Here is a 16,091-nt window from a genome sequence, read left to right as displayed (position 1 = left end):
TAGGCCTCATATCCAATGACAAGTTTCCTTATAAGAGAAGATAAGGGGAAAGGACATACAGAGGAAGAGGTGATACAAAGACAGAGGCAGAGATTGGAGTGATGTGCCTACAAGCTAGCAGCCATCCTGTGTTAGGAATGACACATGAAACGTGTTCTTCCTCAGAACCTTCAGAAGCAACCAAGTAAGCTAACATCTTAATTTCAGATATCTGTCCTCCGGAGCTATGAGAAAATAAATTCTGTTGTTTTCAGCCACTGTTTGTAGTGATTTGTTATAACAGCCCTGGAAAAATAATACATCCTCTAAAAAATCCAGCTCAAATGTCATTTTATGAAGGATTATCTGATTATGTGCTGATTCCTCTTTTGTATTACAGGATTTACCAAATTTTATTTCAATCTATTTCTTCAACTCTTTATCTTCTCTAAACACTCTGAACTTGTCCAGGCTAAGAATAAGCACTTAGTTTTATTTTATCCTTCACACTTAACATGGTATCTAGCATATAATGACTGCCCCATATTTATTGAATGAATGAATGAATAAATAAATTATTATAGAATATCAGATGACATAGTAAGCCTTGCTTAGAGTCGATTTATTGGTATTCTGTGTTTGGTTCTGCTACTTAAAAGTTTGACCACATGATACTTTGATCCTCAACTTGCCCATCTGTGTACTATGAGAGTGGAACTAAGACTTTTCCCAGCTGTGAAATTTTAAGATGTCTCATTTCTTTTGAGTGACTTCTTTCATGTCAGTTTCTGTTTTTGTGATTGAATGTGAAGAAAAATATCTTTTAGATTCTTCAGGGAAAACTATCACACTTCTAACATGTTTATAAGATATATGCATATCTATAAATATAGTATGTTTTAAAAGATTTTAATGATTCCTCTCCCTTTCTTTTGTTTCTGGAGCAAACCCAGAAATAACATGATAAAAATATATGAAATAATTTCTCTTGTTACATCCACAGCAAACAAATTTTTTGGCTTTAAATGGTGAACTTGTATGTTTTGATAGTGAATCTAGTGTTGAAACTAAAATTTTTTCAGGATACACTTTGTAATACTTATTAACCATTTGAGATGTACGTATTACACAATAATACAAAAATAGATGCATATAAAATACATAAAATTTATTAAAAATACAAATTCAACGTACTGTGCCAAACTAATTTATTGTTTGTAATCAGCTCTGAAATTAGTTTTCTTTTTGTATATAGCTCAAACTATTTATTTTTTAATGGTCTGTTTTCAATATTTCTGGTGCGGTAAAATGCTAATGCATCAGTCAATTGATGATATAAGCACTTGGGTATCCACATGTGAGGAAAGCAAGTTAAAAGCCAACAAAACATATTGTTTGGACATTATTTGCATCAGCGAAGATGCACCTTTATATAGGCCCTTCTTCAAAGTGCTATTAAAACTTTGACTCAGCAAATCACTTGCAAGATAATTACTCCCACAAAGAGATAAGAAAATAGAAATGTCAGTATAGTCATAGAATGAAGATTAAAAGTAAAATTACTAGATGAATTGGAGTCAGAAGTTGAGAACCCAGATTTACAGTGTAGCCAAGTCTTGTTTTCAAAGAAATTAGGAATCCTCATAAAAGCTAATTAATTTGGAGACCACTTAAAAACCACCCTAGAACTTAAAAAAAAAAAAAAAAACACTACTTGCCTAAAATGGAAGAAAACCTAGAAGTCCCTTGCATTTCAAGCTTGAATCTTTTCTCACATGCTGGTCACAGAATTCTCTTTCAGCTTTTTAAATACAACTCATTTTTATTGAGACCCTATTGTGTGCATGGATCTGTACCATTGATTACAAGTATACAATTTGATCTGATTCTTAAAACCAACAGTTCTGTAGCCTTTCTTCTTGATTATGTGAGGCATGTACAATGCAGATATTTTCTTGGTGCTAATTAAAGTGGCACAGTTCAGAAGGGATTAGAAGAAGCAGCAATCAGTAAAAATCGATGTTTTCTGAAGGCCTCCAAGCAGAAGAGGGGGCTGGAGCTGGGCTTTCCAGGAGAGGAGAGACCAGCATGGCAGGGAGAAGACAAGCCTGAGATAAAGAGGTAGGAATAAGAGTAACATTCATGGAGGGAGTGGAGGAATGCCTAGGTAAGTAAAGATCAACTGTGGAGTACAAGTTAGCTTGGAGAGATCCACATTTAAATCATCCTAGAAATACTGTGTTGTGTTCTATAAAGTCTTATGGAAGAATAAATTCTTTATTAATTGAAAGGAACTCATGGGTCTTTGAAGTAGAAAATCCCTTTATGAAATCTAACCCCCCAATTTATAAAATATTGGGAACAAATTATTTGGTCTCTTTGGATTTGCACATATACTGCATATATCACAAGTCTCCCTATAGAGGTATTAATATATCTCAGCAGCACTGGTGCTGATAACTTCATTTTCGAAGTTGGAATGTACCTTAGTTCATGTAATCTCACTCTCGTACAGTGTTTAAATTACTTAATTAATTTTGGCATTTATTTTTTATTTATCCTGCAGCTATACCAGCATTTGTATTTTCTTATCTCTTTATGGGAATATCAGTTGATAGGTTAATCTACTGACGGACTGATTGATTTTCTGCACTCTTTCCCAACACATTCTCCAATGGTAGTTGAAGACATTCTTGGGAGTTACAGGACTTGAATTAGGAATCATGACCTATAAAACTTCTGTATTCCATTAATGTCTCTCTTACATTTGCTTTTTTTGCTTCCTGCATAAGAGAACAATTTTCATTTAAAGCTTGAATTGCCTCAGGAATGCGATAAGCGTTAATTTCATTTGCACTAATAGTCAGGGAAGAATGAGGGGAAACAGTTACAGATTTTTTTTAAGGTCATTTTTAAATATAATATAATCTCAATCAAAATTTAAAATGGGGATGTTCTTTGTAACCAATGCTTGCTAGAGTTGAATCAGTAGAAATAAAAATCTCTCAGAGAGCATTGGCCCTATTTCCTTAAGATGGTTGCTCCCCTATAAAGATGATATAGTTGCTCACTTTTACTGTTGCAGATATACATACGGAATTTGACATCTACTAATCAGGAGACAAAGGAAGTCTGAATTTACCTTGTAATCCCTGGGTCATGGAAGAATACTGTCAGGACTATTTTAAAGTCTTTCTCCAAGCTGTGTTGTGGACTAAATTTACGTTCCCTTCTATCCCTGGGGACATTGGTCATTCAAATCAGGACACTTTTGAGAGTGAAAGGGAGGGCTACAAAATAAAGCCATGAATGAATCTATAAGCGGTATACACTGAGCGTGTTCTGGGCAAACCAGAACATAATTCTGTCTAAAGTAGAAGCCTCTTCTGTTATTATCTCCCTTATTATCTTCTGACAGCTATGAATATGAGCTACACTGGCTCAAATTCCACCCTGATCCTCTCAAACTCTTCTAAAACACATTTTAGATTATAAATCCATGATCAACAAGCTTCCTTCACTCTGTTGCAGTGGTCTCTTCCACTAAAAAGCTGATCAGACACTTCAATGATCATTTGACATTCATCTGTGATACTTATTGCAGGGTACTTTGGCTTGGCTTTTCCCTTAAGGACCCTCAATACAAGCATAGTTTTGTCTTTCCTTTGGACCCATCAGATTATCCAGAGAAGCATCTTCTAACCGCCTTCACAGAAGGTATTAATCTAGTTGCTAATTCTCAGAAAGGTGAATAGGGGAAGAGGGCAGAGGAGTGGATGTAATCATTAGTATTTGAGTGTTCATTTAATCTCCTTGTTTTCAGTATGACACCACCACACTCAGCTGTGCCTGATGTCCCCTGTGCAGGCACTCTTTGTTTTACCCTATCCAGAGAAGAGATTTCTAGGTTTTCCTGGGAGTAGGAGAGTTACTTGGCTATATGGAGTCAATGAGGCAATCTGAGGATCTATTTGTTTTTCAGACTTCCAACCAATTCTCTTATCTTTGCCTTCATCCTGACCTCTACTTTTAGAGGTAGCTGATGCTACCAATTTCTTCTATCTTTTTGAGATGGAGTCTCACTCTGTTGCCCAGGCTGGAGTGCAGTGGCACGATCTCGGCTCACTGCAACCTCTACCTCCTGGGTTCAAGTGATTCTCCTGCCTCAGCCTCCAGAGTAGCTGAGACTGCAGGCACTTGCCACCATGTCCAGCTAATTTTTGTATTTCTAGGAGAGACGGGGTTTCACCATATTGGCCAGGCTGGTCTTGGATTCCTGACTTGTGATCTGCCTGCCTCAGCCTCCCAAAGTGCTGGGATTACAGGCGTGAGCCACCGTGCCCAGCACTACAAATTTCTTAATGGGTTCTATGATATAATTGAAATTGCTTATGAATTTTCTCAATGCCAACCTAGAATTCACCTTGCTTGAATCTTCTCAAGCAGTCACCTTTTTATCATATGTGTTTTTGACTTACTTTCCCCCTGTTTTCTGATTTCCTTTTCTCTTTCCCTTATGGATTCAAGCCTTAAAAACCTCTTCATTATCATTTTAATGACAATACAATAAATCTATTAAGGGAACAAAAGTAAATTAATATGTTTGATTTTTCTTCTTTTTCCAGATTTAAACAGCATTTTAAAATTAGATTATGTTTTACTACTTATTAGTATCTAGGAATGCAGCCAGTTTGGTATATTGGATTTATATGTAGAACTTCTGCTGAACTCTCTTGTTAATTCTAAAAATTAGTCTGTAAAGTTTCTTGGGTTATTCTGTATCCAATTCAGTATTCAACCCACCCCAGTCAGTCTTCCACTCCCAACACTTGACCAAAATTGCTCTTGCTAGGGCTACCAATTTTCCCTGTTTTGCTAAATCCAGGGGATTCTTTTCTGTTGTAATTTTAATTGGTGTGTTTCAGCAACATTCCATACAACTTACTCATTCCTTCTTGAGGTTCCTTTTCTTCTTGGCTTCTTTAGCATCTTATTCTTCTAGTTTCTCTTCTGTTTCTTTGCATGCTTGGTCCCCTTTGATGGATTCTCTTCCTTTAGCCACTTGGAGTTCCTTATTTTGTTCCTTGGCTCTGTTCTGCTATCATTGTTGTCATCACTATCACCAACAGCAACTGTCATTGACATTATTACTAATATATAATTAGCTGTCACAACTGACACTATCCTTTCAGATTTCTAATCCTTTGAGCTTGAAAAACCAAGTCTACAAATTTCCTAATTGTTCAAGCAATTGACAAATCTACAGGCATATCATGACTTGTAGGGTAGTAAAAACAAGATTTAAGCCCAAATATGTTAATTACAATAAATGCAAAACATCTGATAAATTCTTATATTTTAATCATCAAGAATTATTCTAGTAATAAGCTTACTTCAAAGTTTCAGTCTGGGTTATAGGTGGCTAACTAAACCAGACAGTATGATTTGGTTAGGTCAGACAGCAGAATCAAAATGGACGATTCACAACTATATTAATTATACAGCATCATGTATTGATTATTAAATACTTATATGGTGAACTGAGTTGGCTGGTTTGATTATTCTAAGGCAATCTAGTAGAAATCCAACATATCTGAGTAGCTGAAAGGGTCTTATTCAAGTATGAAAAATAGCTTTATTATTAAGCCTGCAAAGCAATTCTTTCATTAAAATTTGAACCTTAGTGAAGTTTAGACCTCTTTCAACAAGATACTACTTTCTCTATCACTGAAGAGCATCATTGTCCTTATATAATAATAATAATTATATCTGCCATTTATATTGAAAACGATCAGTCTACTAAGCACTTCCATTTAATTCTCAAAATAACTCGATCAGGATAAGCATGATTTTTCCATTTTATTGAGGAAAGTGGGATTTAGAGATGCTGTCACTTTCTCACTTGTTTTCAGTATGACACCACCACACTCAGCTATGCCTGATGTCCCCTCTAATAAGTTATGTCCCCTCTAATAAGTTATGTCCATAATAAGTTATGGAGCTGAGATTCAAACATAGGTCTGATCTGACTGCAATCATAGATCTGGTCTGACTGCAAAGTTACTTGAAACTTTTAAGTAAGCTTATCACTATATATATATATATAAAAAATATATATGTATGTATATATATTATATATGTATGTATATATATATAATATATGTATGTGTATATATAATATATATGTATGTATATATATGTATGTATATATAATATATGTATGTATATATAATATATATGTATGTATATATAATATATGTATGTATATATAATATATGTATGTATATATATAATATATGTATGTATATATAATATATGTATGTATATGTATATATATAGTGCATATTTGTGTTTGTGTGTATGTGTGTGTGTGTGTGTGTGTGTGAGCAAGAGAGAGAGAAACTTTTTTCCACTTAATCTTTTATAGCTAAATTTTGTATTAGGGTTCCCATTTGCTTGTATTTTCCTTCTGAATTAATATCTGTCATTTGATCTTAATGTTGTTTCTTGAAAATAACCTAAATTTCTTGGTAATCTTATGGGCACATGTCATAAATGATACTGACACAACTTTCTTCTTGGAATAAAATTTTTAATTTTGGGTATTTATAGAAGTATGATTATAAATCTCAAACAATAATTATCATTTGTGTGAAGAATCCTGTGCGTCCATGCAAGTGTGTATGTGTGTACGTATGTACCTGGTTGCAGTAATTCTTGTTACAGTACACATATTGGTAAATAAATATAAAGGCATTCAGATGTTTAAAAAACATTGTAAGATGCATTTGCTCTGTTTCCTAATTCTCATGCCTTGTAATCTTGTTTCTGATGCTATTCTCCTCGTAAAACTGATTTGATAATATCTCACAGGCTACATTTTGATAACTTTAATGAACTATTTTTAGTCCTTTGTGTTCCTACCTCTTCCCTCAACTCTTACACCTTAGCCACTCCCTCCTTCTTGAAATACTCTTTCTCATTGGTTTATTGACCTAACATTTGTTTGTTTTTATCTATTTCTGTTGCTTCTCAATGAACTTTGTGGGCTCCATTTTCTCTGCTTTTACCATATCTAGGATTTTTTTTTTTCTTACTCTGGATATTCCATGGGTCATCTTATCAATTTCTGTGATTTATTTTTTGCCAAGATTCCTCACAGATATTTCATTGATACATATCTTATTTCTGACCCCTAAACGTGTACAAAATTACTTATGGGAGCATTTCCTTTGCCATGTCTCAAAGGCACTTTACTGAGTCTCAAATGAAATTCATCATTTCCCATTACCTTGCAACTCTTCCTCTCCTATATTTTCTATGTCAGTAAATGGTACCACTATCTGGTAACTTGTGCCAAATTCCAAACTGGGGAGCGATTTCTTATTTCTTTTTCATGCTCAATCTCTATAACATCTCATTTTTATTGCTATCCTTCTAATTTTTCATGTTTATACGTTGTCACTGCCAATGCCTTAGTTCAGTTCATCATGATCTCCTCCTACTTTGATTACTTGAAACTTATTTTAAAATTAATTTTATTGATGTGAAGTATACTTTCAGTAAAACAGATAAATTTTAGCATATAATTCCCATAGTTTCGACCTGTGTAATAACACTCCAATCAAAATCAGGAACATTTATATCACTCCAGAAGATTTTTTCTAACTCCTTTCCAGTTGATCTTCCTAATCTCATGCAAAGGCAATCACTCTTCTGATTTCTATTTGTGTAGATGACTGTGATTGTCCTTGAACTTTATATAAATGGGATCAAAGAGTATGTTCTCTGGTGTCTTTTAGTCAGAATAATGCTTGTGCGATTAATCTATTTTGTTGCATGAATCTGTAATTTGTTTTTTTTTATTGAGGAGTAGTGATCCATTGTGTGATGATACGACATTTTGTTTATCTATTCTCTGGTTGATAAAAAGGATAAAGGATGTGTTTCAGGTAGGGCAATATTTTGATGGTGTGCTGATTGTATAACAACTATGTTGTAGATTTTCTGTTGCAGTGAAGTAGGAATACAACATATTTCTGTTTAAACAGGAATAATAATTTAATTGGTTGTGTAGGTGAAACTGTAGTAGGAAAGTCTTTTTTACTGAAGGCTTTTATGGGATTTGAAAATTTAGATACTTTTTTTGCTTAATTGTTCAAAAGTTGGCTGTGAGACTATGCAAGTAGGTTACTGCCTTTATTAGAACTGTTATAAAAGATGACTATTTTAAGCAAATAGAACAATCACCTGTAATGTTTATGCCCTCAACAGATGAAACGCCCAAGGGAAAGGAATTCAAATTCATTTTCTTTATTACTTAAGCGTTTTCTGAGAAGAGCATCAGTTCAAAGCTTAAGGAAAAATGAAAATAAGCTCAGTTTATATGTTTTGTTTTTATGACACTCAATTTATGAATTTGGAATAAAGATAGTGTGGTGTGGCACTGACAATAATTTATTATCTAAGCTCAGGTGTGAAAACATTCTTAGCATCTCAATTTTTTCATCTATAGGATTCCATAACATGCCTATTTTGCTTATCTCATATGATGATTCTGAGAACATTTTCAAATAGTTACTTTCAAATTATATAGCCACAACATTAGGTAAAGGTTAGCTTACATTTAATTATCTTCTTTTTACTTTTATAAAATTTCATTTTCTATACACTAACGTATGCAGCACAGTGGTGAAAATGGTTTTATCACATTTTAATACTTCAAATATAATGAAGTTTGTAGTGTAAATATGGTTCTAAAAGGTTTAATATTAATTAGGCTAGTTACTTGCACTTGAGAAATAGTTGCAAAATAATTACTCTTTCTACACTATATTAAAAATAAATGAGAAAACTGAAAACTGCTTGACTTTGATATTCTTAGAGAAAGGCATTGACACAAGATGATAATTTTAATGTTCAGAAAGAATGTATCCATTCATTTATTCAATGAATATTTGAGCACCTATAATGAACCTGACAGTAGGCACTGGGGATACTGCAGGGAATAAAACAGACAATAGTTTCAGCCTTCACTGTGCTTTTAGAATAATGTGTTTGTCTTATTCTCCTTAATTGTAATTTTAGATCAATTTTTAAATTTATTTTTTCTTTCTTTTTTGAAGTAAAAAAGTTTCTAAAATTGATACATAATAGATGCATGTATTTTGAGGTACATGTGATATTTTGATACATTCATATAAATGTAAAGATTAAATCAGTGTGATTGGGATAGCCATTACCTTAAGTATTTGTCTTTACTTTATGCTAGGAACATTCAATTTCTTATCTTCTAGCTGTTTTGAAATGTACAACATATTATTGTTAACTATAGGCACACTTCTGGTCTATCAAACACTGAATTATATTTAATACTATAAACACAGATGTTTGGACAGTTGTGGCAGAACAGTATGTGGCCAAATGTATGTGTCCCAGTCAATCTGAATGAGTCCACAGAGCCATTAATGATTTTTATTCACTTAGGGAAGTTGATGCTTTTGGTCCTATCTCTAAATATAGTCCTATGTATAGTAATAGCCTAATTAATCAGTCCAATACAACAATTGAACACATAGTAAATTTGGCTTTAGTCCTTATCTTTTTAAGCATTTTCTTTACTTTGTTAATCATCCAAGTTTTATAAAAATGTTTCCAGTTTCTTAAAGGAAGAGATTTTATTTTCCAGTTGATTTTGGTTCAGAGAACAAAGTCCAATAAAGATATGGCTGTTTCTCCCTTGATTCAAGCAATATAGATAGCCAAATTGGATAGATAAACTGAAAATTCTCAGTGGGGCTTGAATTGTCTTGCTGACACTATGAATTAAATATAAGAATGTAAGAAATGTTATACTCAATTAAATTAATTGTCCAGGGAGCATGATATTTTATGGAAAAGCATAATATTTACTCTCCACAACATTGATCTATCTTGAACATCCATTATATACCCTTAGTAATACACTACGTATCAATGCTCTACAAATCAATTTTCTACAAAGACTTTTTGATCTTATTTCTATTTTCAGTCACTACTACCTTTTTAGCAATGAGTTTATTACCACTTGTGTATACTTCATTTGCATATGTAAGTAACTCCATAAATTTTACTTTTCAAAATACCCACTAGAGTATACTATAATTTGAAATACAGGCTTGATATGGTTTGGCTTTTTGTCCCCACCCAAATCTCATCTGAAATTGTAATCTCCAGGAGTTGAGGGAGGGACCTGGTGGGAGGTGATTGGATCATGGGGGCTGTTTCCCCCAAATTGTTTTCATGATATAGTGTTCTCACAAGATCTTTTGGTATTATAAGTGGTATTTAATACACTAAATTGTGTATTAAATAAGTGGCAGTTTCCCCTGTTCTCTCTCTCTCTCCTGCCGCAAAGGGAAGACATCCCTTGTTTCCCCTTTGCCTTCTGCCATGATTATATTTCTTTATAGCAGTGTGAGAAGGGACTAAAATGGGAAATTGGTATCACAGATGCAGAGAGGGGGTGCTGCTATAAAGATAACCTGAAAATGTGGAAGCAACTTTTGAACTGGGTAAGAGGCAGAATCTGGAACAGTTTGGACGGCTTAGAAGAAGACATGGGAGGAAGGAAGATGTGGGAAAGTTTGAAATTTCCTAGAGTCTTGTTGAATGGTTTTGACCAAAATGCTGATAGTGGTATGGACAATGAAGTCCAGGCTGAGGTGGTCTCAGACGGAGATGAGGAACTTGTTGGGAAATGGAGCAAAAGTCACTCTTGATATGCTTTAGCAAAGAGCCTGGCAGCATTTTGCCCCTGCCCTAGAGATCTGTGGAACTTTGAACTTGAGAGGGATGATTTAGGGTCTCTGGCAGAAGAAATTTCTAAGCAACAAAGCATTCAAGAGGTGACCTGCTTTTTTCTGAAAGTGTGGTTTTATGTGTTCCCAAATATGTGGTTTGAAACTGGAACTTAGGTTTAAAACAGAAGCAGAGCATAAAAGTTTGGAAAATTTGTACCCTGACCATTTGGTAGAAAAGAAAACCCCATTTTCTGGGGAGTAGTTTATGCCAGCTGCAGAAATTTGCATAAGTAATGAGGAGCTGAATGTTAATCACCAAGGCAATGGGGAAATGTCTCCAGAGCATGTCAGAGATCTTCAAGGCAGATCCTGAAGGGGTGGCCTTCCCTTCCACACCTGTGGGTATTTCTAGTCGGGTGGGACGAGAGACTGAGAAAAGAGATAAGACACAAAGACAAAGTATAGAGAAACAACAGTGGGCCCAGGGGACTGTCACTCAGCATACCAAGGACCTGCACCGGCACCGGCCTCTGAGTTCCCTCAGTTTTTATTGATTATTATTTTCATTATTTCAGCAAAAAGGAACGTAGTAGGAGAGCAGGGTGATAATAATATCACCCTGGAGATAGGTGATAATAATATCACCCTGGAGATAGGTGATATAAGGAGAAGGTCAGCAAAAAACACGTGAGCAAAAGAATCTATGTCATAATGAAGTTCAAAGGAAGATACTATGCCTGGATGTGCACGTAGGGCAGATTTATGTTTCTCTCCACCCAAACATCTCAGCGGAGTAAAGAATAACAAGGCAGCATTACTGCAAACATGTCTTGCCTCCCACCATAGGGCGGTTTTTCTCCTATCTCAGAATTGAACAAATGTACAATTGGGTTTTATACTGAGACATTCAGTTCCCAGGGGCAAGCAGGAGACAGTGGCCTTCCTCTATCTCAGCTGCAAGAGGCTTTCCTCTTTTACTAATCCACCTCAGCACAGACCCTTTACGGGTGTCGGGCTGGGGGACGGTCAGATCTTTCTCATCCAACGAGGCCATATTTCAGACTATCACATGGGGAGAAACCTTGGACAATACCCCGCATTCAAGGGCAGAGGTCCCTGCGGCTTTCCGCGTGCATTGTGCCCCTGGTTTATTGAGACTAGAGAATGGTGATGACTTTTACCAAGCATACTGCTTGTAAACATTTTGTTAACAAGGCACGTCCTGCACAGCCCTAGATCCCTTAAACCTTGATTTCATACAACACATGTTTTTGTGAGCTCCAGGTTGGGTCAAAGTGGCTGGGTCAAAGTGGCTGGGGCAAAGCTACAAATTAACAACATCTCAGCAAAGCAATTGTTTAAAGTACAGGTCTTTTTCAAAATGGAGTCTCTTATGTCTTCCCTTTCTATATAGACACAGTAACAGTCTGATCTCTCTCTTTTCCCTACAGATCCTCCTATCACAGGCCCAGAGGCCTAGGAGAGATAAATGGTTTCATGCACCAGGTCCAGGGCCCCATTGCTCTATGAAGCCCTGGGACTTGGTGCTCTGCATCCCATTTGCTCCAGCTCCAGCCGTGACTAAAAAGGGCCAAGGTACACCTTGGGTCATTGCTTCAGAGGCTGCAAGCCCCAAGCCTTGGAAGCTTTCATGTGGTGTTGAGCCTATAGGTGCACAGAAGTCAAAAATTGAGGCTTGGGAACCTCCACCTAGATTTCAAAGGATGTTTGGAAATGCCTGGATGTCCAGGCAGAAGTCTGTTGCAGAGGCAGGGCCCTCATAGAGAACCTCTGCAAGGGCAATTCAGAAGGGAGATTTGGGGTTGGAGCCCCCACACAGAATCCCCACTGGGGCACTGCCTAGTGGAGCTGTGAGAAAAGGGCCATCAAGCTCCAGACTCCATAATGGTAGATCAACTGACAGCTTGCACTGTGTGTCTGGAAAAGCCATGGGCACTCAATGCGAGTCCACAAAGGAGCTGCCCAAGGCTATAGGAGTCCACCCCTTGCATCGGCATTCCCTGGATGTGAGACATGTGAGACATGGAGTTAAATGAGACTATTGTGGAGCTTTAAGACTTAATGACTGCCCTGTTGGCTTTCCGACTTGCATGAGGCCTATGGCCTCTTTGTTTTGGGCAATTTCTTCCATTTGGAATGGGAACATTTACTTCATGCCTGTACCTCCATTGTATCTTGGATGTAACTAACTTGCTTTTGATTTTACTGGCTTATAGGTGGAAGGGACTTGCCTTGTCTCGGATGAGACTTTGGACTTGGATTTTTGGGTTAATGCTGGAATGAGTTAAGACTGTGGGGGATTGTTGGGAAGGCATGATTGGTTTTGAAAAGTGAATGGGACATGAAATTTGGGAGGGGCTAGTGGTGAAATGACATGGTTTGGCTTTGTGTCCCCATCCAAATCTCATCTCAAATTTTAATCCCTAGGTGTTGAAGAAGGGACCTGGTGGGAGATGATAGATCATGGGAGCAGTTTCCCCCGTGCTGTTCTCATGATAAGTGAGTGAGTTCTCATGAGATCTGATGGTTTCATAAGTGGCAGTTTCTCCTGCTCTTCTGCCACTGTGGGAAGATGTCCCTTGCTTCCTCGTCACCTTTTGCCATGATTATATTTTTTTATAGCAGTGTAAGAATGACCTAATACAAGGCTTAATTCATCTCTTTTTTTCTTTTGTCTTATTCTTGCTCACTTCTTATCTCTCCCATTTGAAGAGTTTAAATTTATAGCAGATTATATGTGGAAAACTTTATATCCTTTTGCTCTTTTATAGCCTAGACTCATTCTTCTATGAAATACTTTATGTGGAAAGCAATGATAATTATGCATACATTCATAAGGAGGGTGACTACAGTTTTGTTGATGGTTATTATTTACCTTATTACCATATAAGTATGGTGAACATTCTGTTCTTATTGTTACAGCAGCACATTAACTCATTGTTTTGAGATAATAGTTCAGATATTGTTTTGATCTTGATCTTGATCTCCTCTAAATTGTATATTAAATAGATTTCCCAAACCTAAATACTGATAACACTTTTTTATCCTGCTACAAATCACATACTAGATTAGATATTCTTTTGATTTTGATCTTGATCTCCACCACATTGTGTATAGATTTCCCAAACCTAAATACTGATAACAGTTTTTTACCCTGCTACAGATCACATACTGATTGTAATGTGATTTCATACCAGTACTGAATATTCATACTAACAATATTTCTGGATTCATGAACCTTTAGCATTCTTTGAACTCTTACAGATTAGTGTATTTACTTGTATTTGCTAGTTTGTATGTAGCTCATTGTTGCAGTAATTCCCTTCAATCCTACTGGAAGAACCATCCCTTAGCTGTCTGCACATGTATTATACCCTGCCTCCTATGTGAAGTCTTCGTTTATAGAAAGAGAAAGTATATTTGGGTGATCTTGTCTTTTTCTGTCTCAATGCCTTCTTCTTTTATTGTTTTTGTCCTGGTACCTTCTATAGTTAACTCTTAAACCATTATCAGTAAGTTTAATTGATCGTTTCAAATTAATACATTTGAAATTGTTTTTTTCTTTAACACTTCTAATACGTAATTTTTGTATATGCATGCATCTGGCATGTTATAATTCTCAAATTTATCCTCTTTAAAATGATTAGTTTCAGCCAGCCTGAATGTGTAGTTTTACTTGGACTGTAAAATGAATTTGAGAACCAATAAATCTGAACATTTAATTATTACTTCAGTACAGCAATGTGATATATTAAAGATGTTCAGCTTTAGGAGCACATATTGAAACTAAATGTGGACTTCAGAGACATTACTTTCTCTAATGCTGAAAATCATAATTAAGGGGTATATATGCACAGAAATCTTTGCACATTCACTATATCTATGAAATATTCTAGGAAAATAACGTTTAGAGCTTATCACATTCTAATGGACTTATCTAAAATTGAACTTAAGTGGCTACTAGAGGAAGTCAGATACTGTGGGACACTTGCATACCTGTGGCTTGCTGTTCTTAGAACAAACATATTCCTAGGGTAGAAGCAGAGAACCATTTAGTCCCATATATGATGATCAGAACTTACCTCTTCCCATTTTCCTTGTGTAAACATGTGGCTACTTCCCGAATTGAGATCATTTAGTCTAAAAAATGTGAACGTTGTTTAGTGCATTATTTGTGGAAAAAGAAAAAATATATTCTCTTTGGGCTGTCTAAAAAAAAATCCAGAAAACTCTGACACTTAGGGAAAAAAAGATCAGAACCAGAATGAGAAAGACATTTTGTTATTGACTAGAGGTATTATTTTCCTCCCTAAGTTCATGGAACACACTGAAGAGTATTTGAAACTGCCTCATGTGGTTTGTCCCCTCCAGTCTGACATGGCACCATTCCATAATATAATGATGACCTGAGCAAGGCGATTATAAGCTGACCCATAAGGGACCAACGTAAGCTGATCTCTCTGCTCTGCAGATGACACAAATAGAAAGCTTTGAACAAGAGCAGAAAGACACACTGTCACTTGTCTTTTCCTCTGAAAAAGCTGGGCCACGTTCTGCTCAGCCAACATGTTCCCAGAGGAATGTAATTTAACTTCCACCTTTCACACAGTCAGAAGCAACACCATAGACCTGTAGGGAAGGTGATGGCCGCCTGGGAGGAATTTGGATAAGTGTTTGTCACTCCAGTGTTTTCATGTGACCTGACTCTCATTCTCAATTTAGTTACATTTTGACCTGAAAATGCAGCCACAATATGCCTCTCTTCATTTGGCATACCTTAATTCATAATGGGCATGCCTGTCCTTTCCCTTCTCCCACCCTATGCAGCCTCTTCCTGATTTCCCTCTCAATCTACTAATAGCCTTTCTTTAGATGTCTATACATGTATTTACACTCTGTTTCCCTCTGTAGGGACTTCACTTGCAGAGAGAGAAAATATATTTGAGTCCCTGAGATATATAAAAAAGATTTCTACCCCAAAGCAGCCTAGGCAGTTGTCCACTTCTTTGGCCAGATTGTCTGACTATTCACATATCTGGCAGCTTCTATACGACCCTACATATAGTAAAGGAATTAATATTCCCCACTTCCTCCCAGTTTGTCTCCCCTCCTCCCTCTATCAAACGACTGATTTTTATGCATGAGATAATAGACAAGCCTTGGGTGACCTGTTTTCCCTCCCCCTCTTTTTCCCTTGCGGTAAAATAGTGCTGAAGAAAGAGGGCACTAGTGTACAGCCCAGATCGCATCCTTGCACCGTCTGGATTAGAGCTGAGGCGTCTGCAAGCCGAGCGTGGCCACGGTCCTCTG

This window comes from Hylobates moloch, unplaced genomic scaffold, assembly GCF_009828535.3.
Source record: "Hylobates moloch isolate HMO894 unplaced genomic scaffold, HMol_V3 SCAFFOLD_27, whole genome shotgun sequence".
Lineage (NCBI taxonomy): Eukaryota > Metazoa > Chordata > Mammalia > Primates > Hylobatidae > Hylobates > Hylobates moloch.
The sequence above is the reverse complement of the archived record's forward strand: the minus strand, read 5'-3'. Positions refer to the sequence as shown.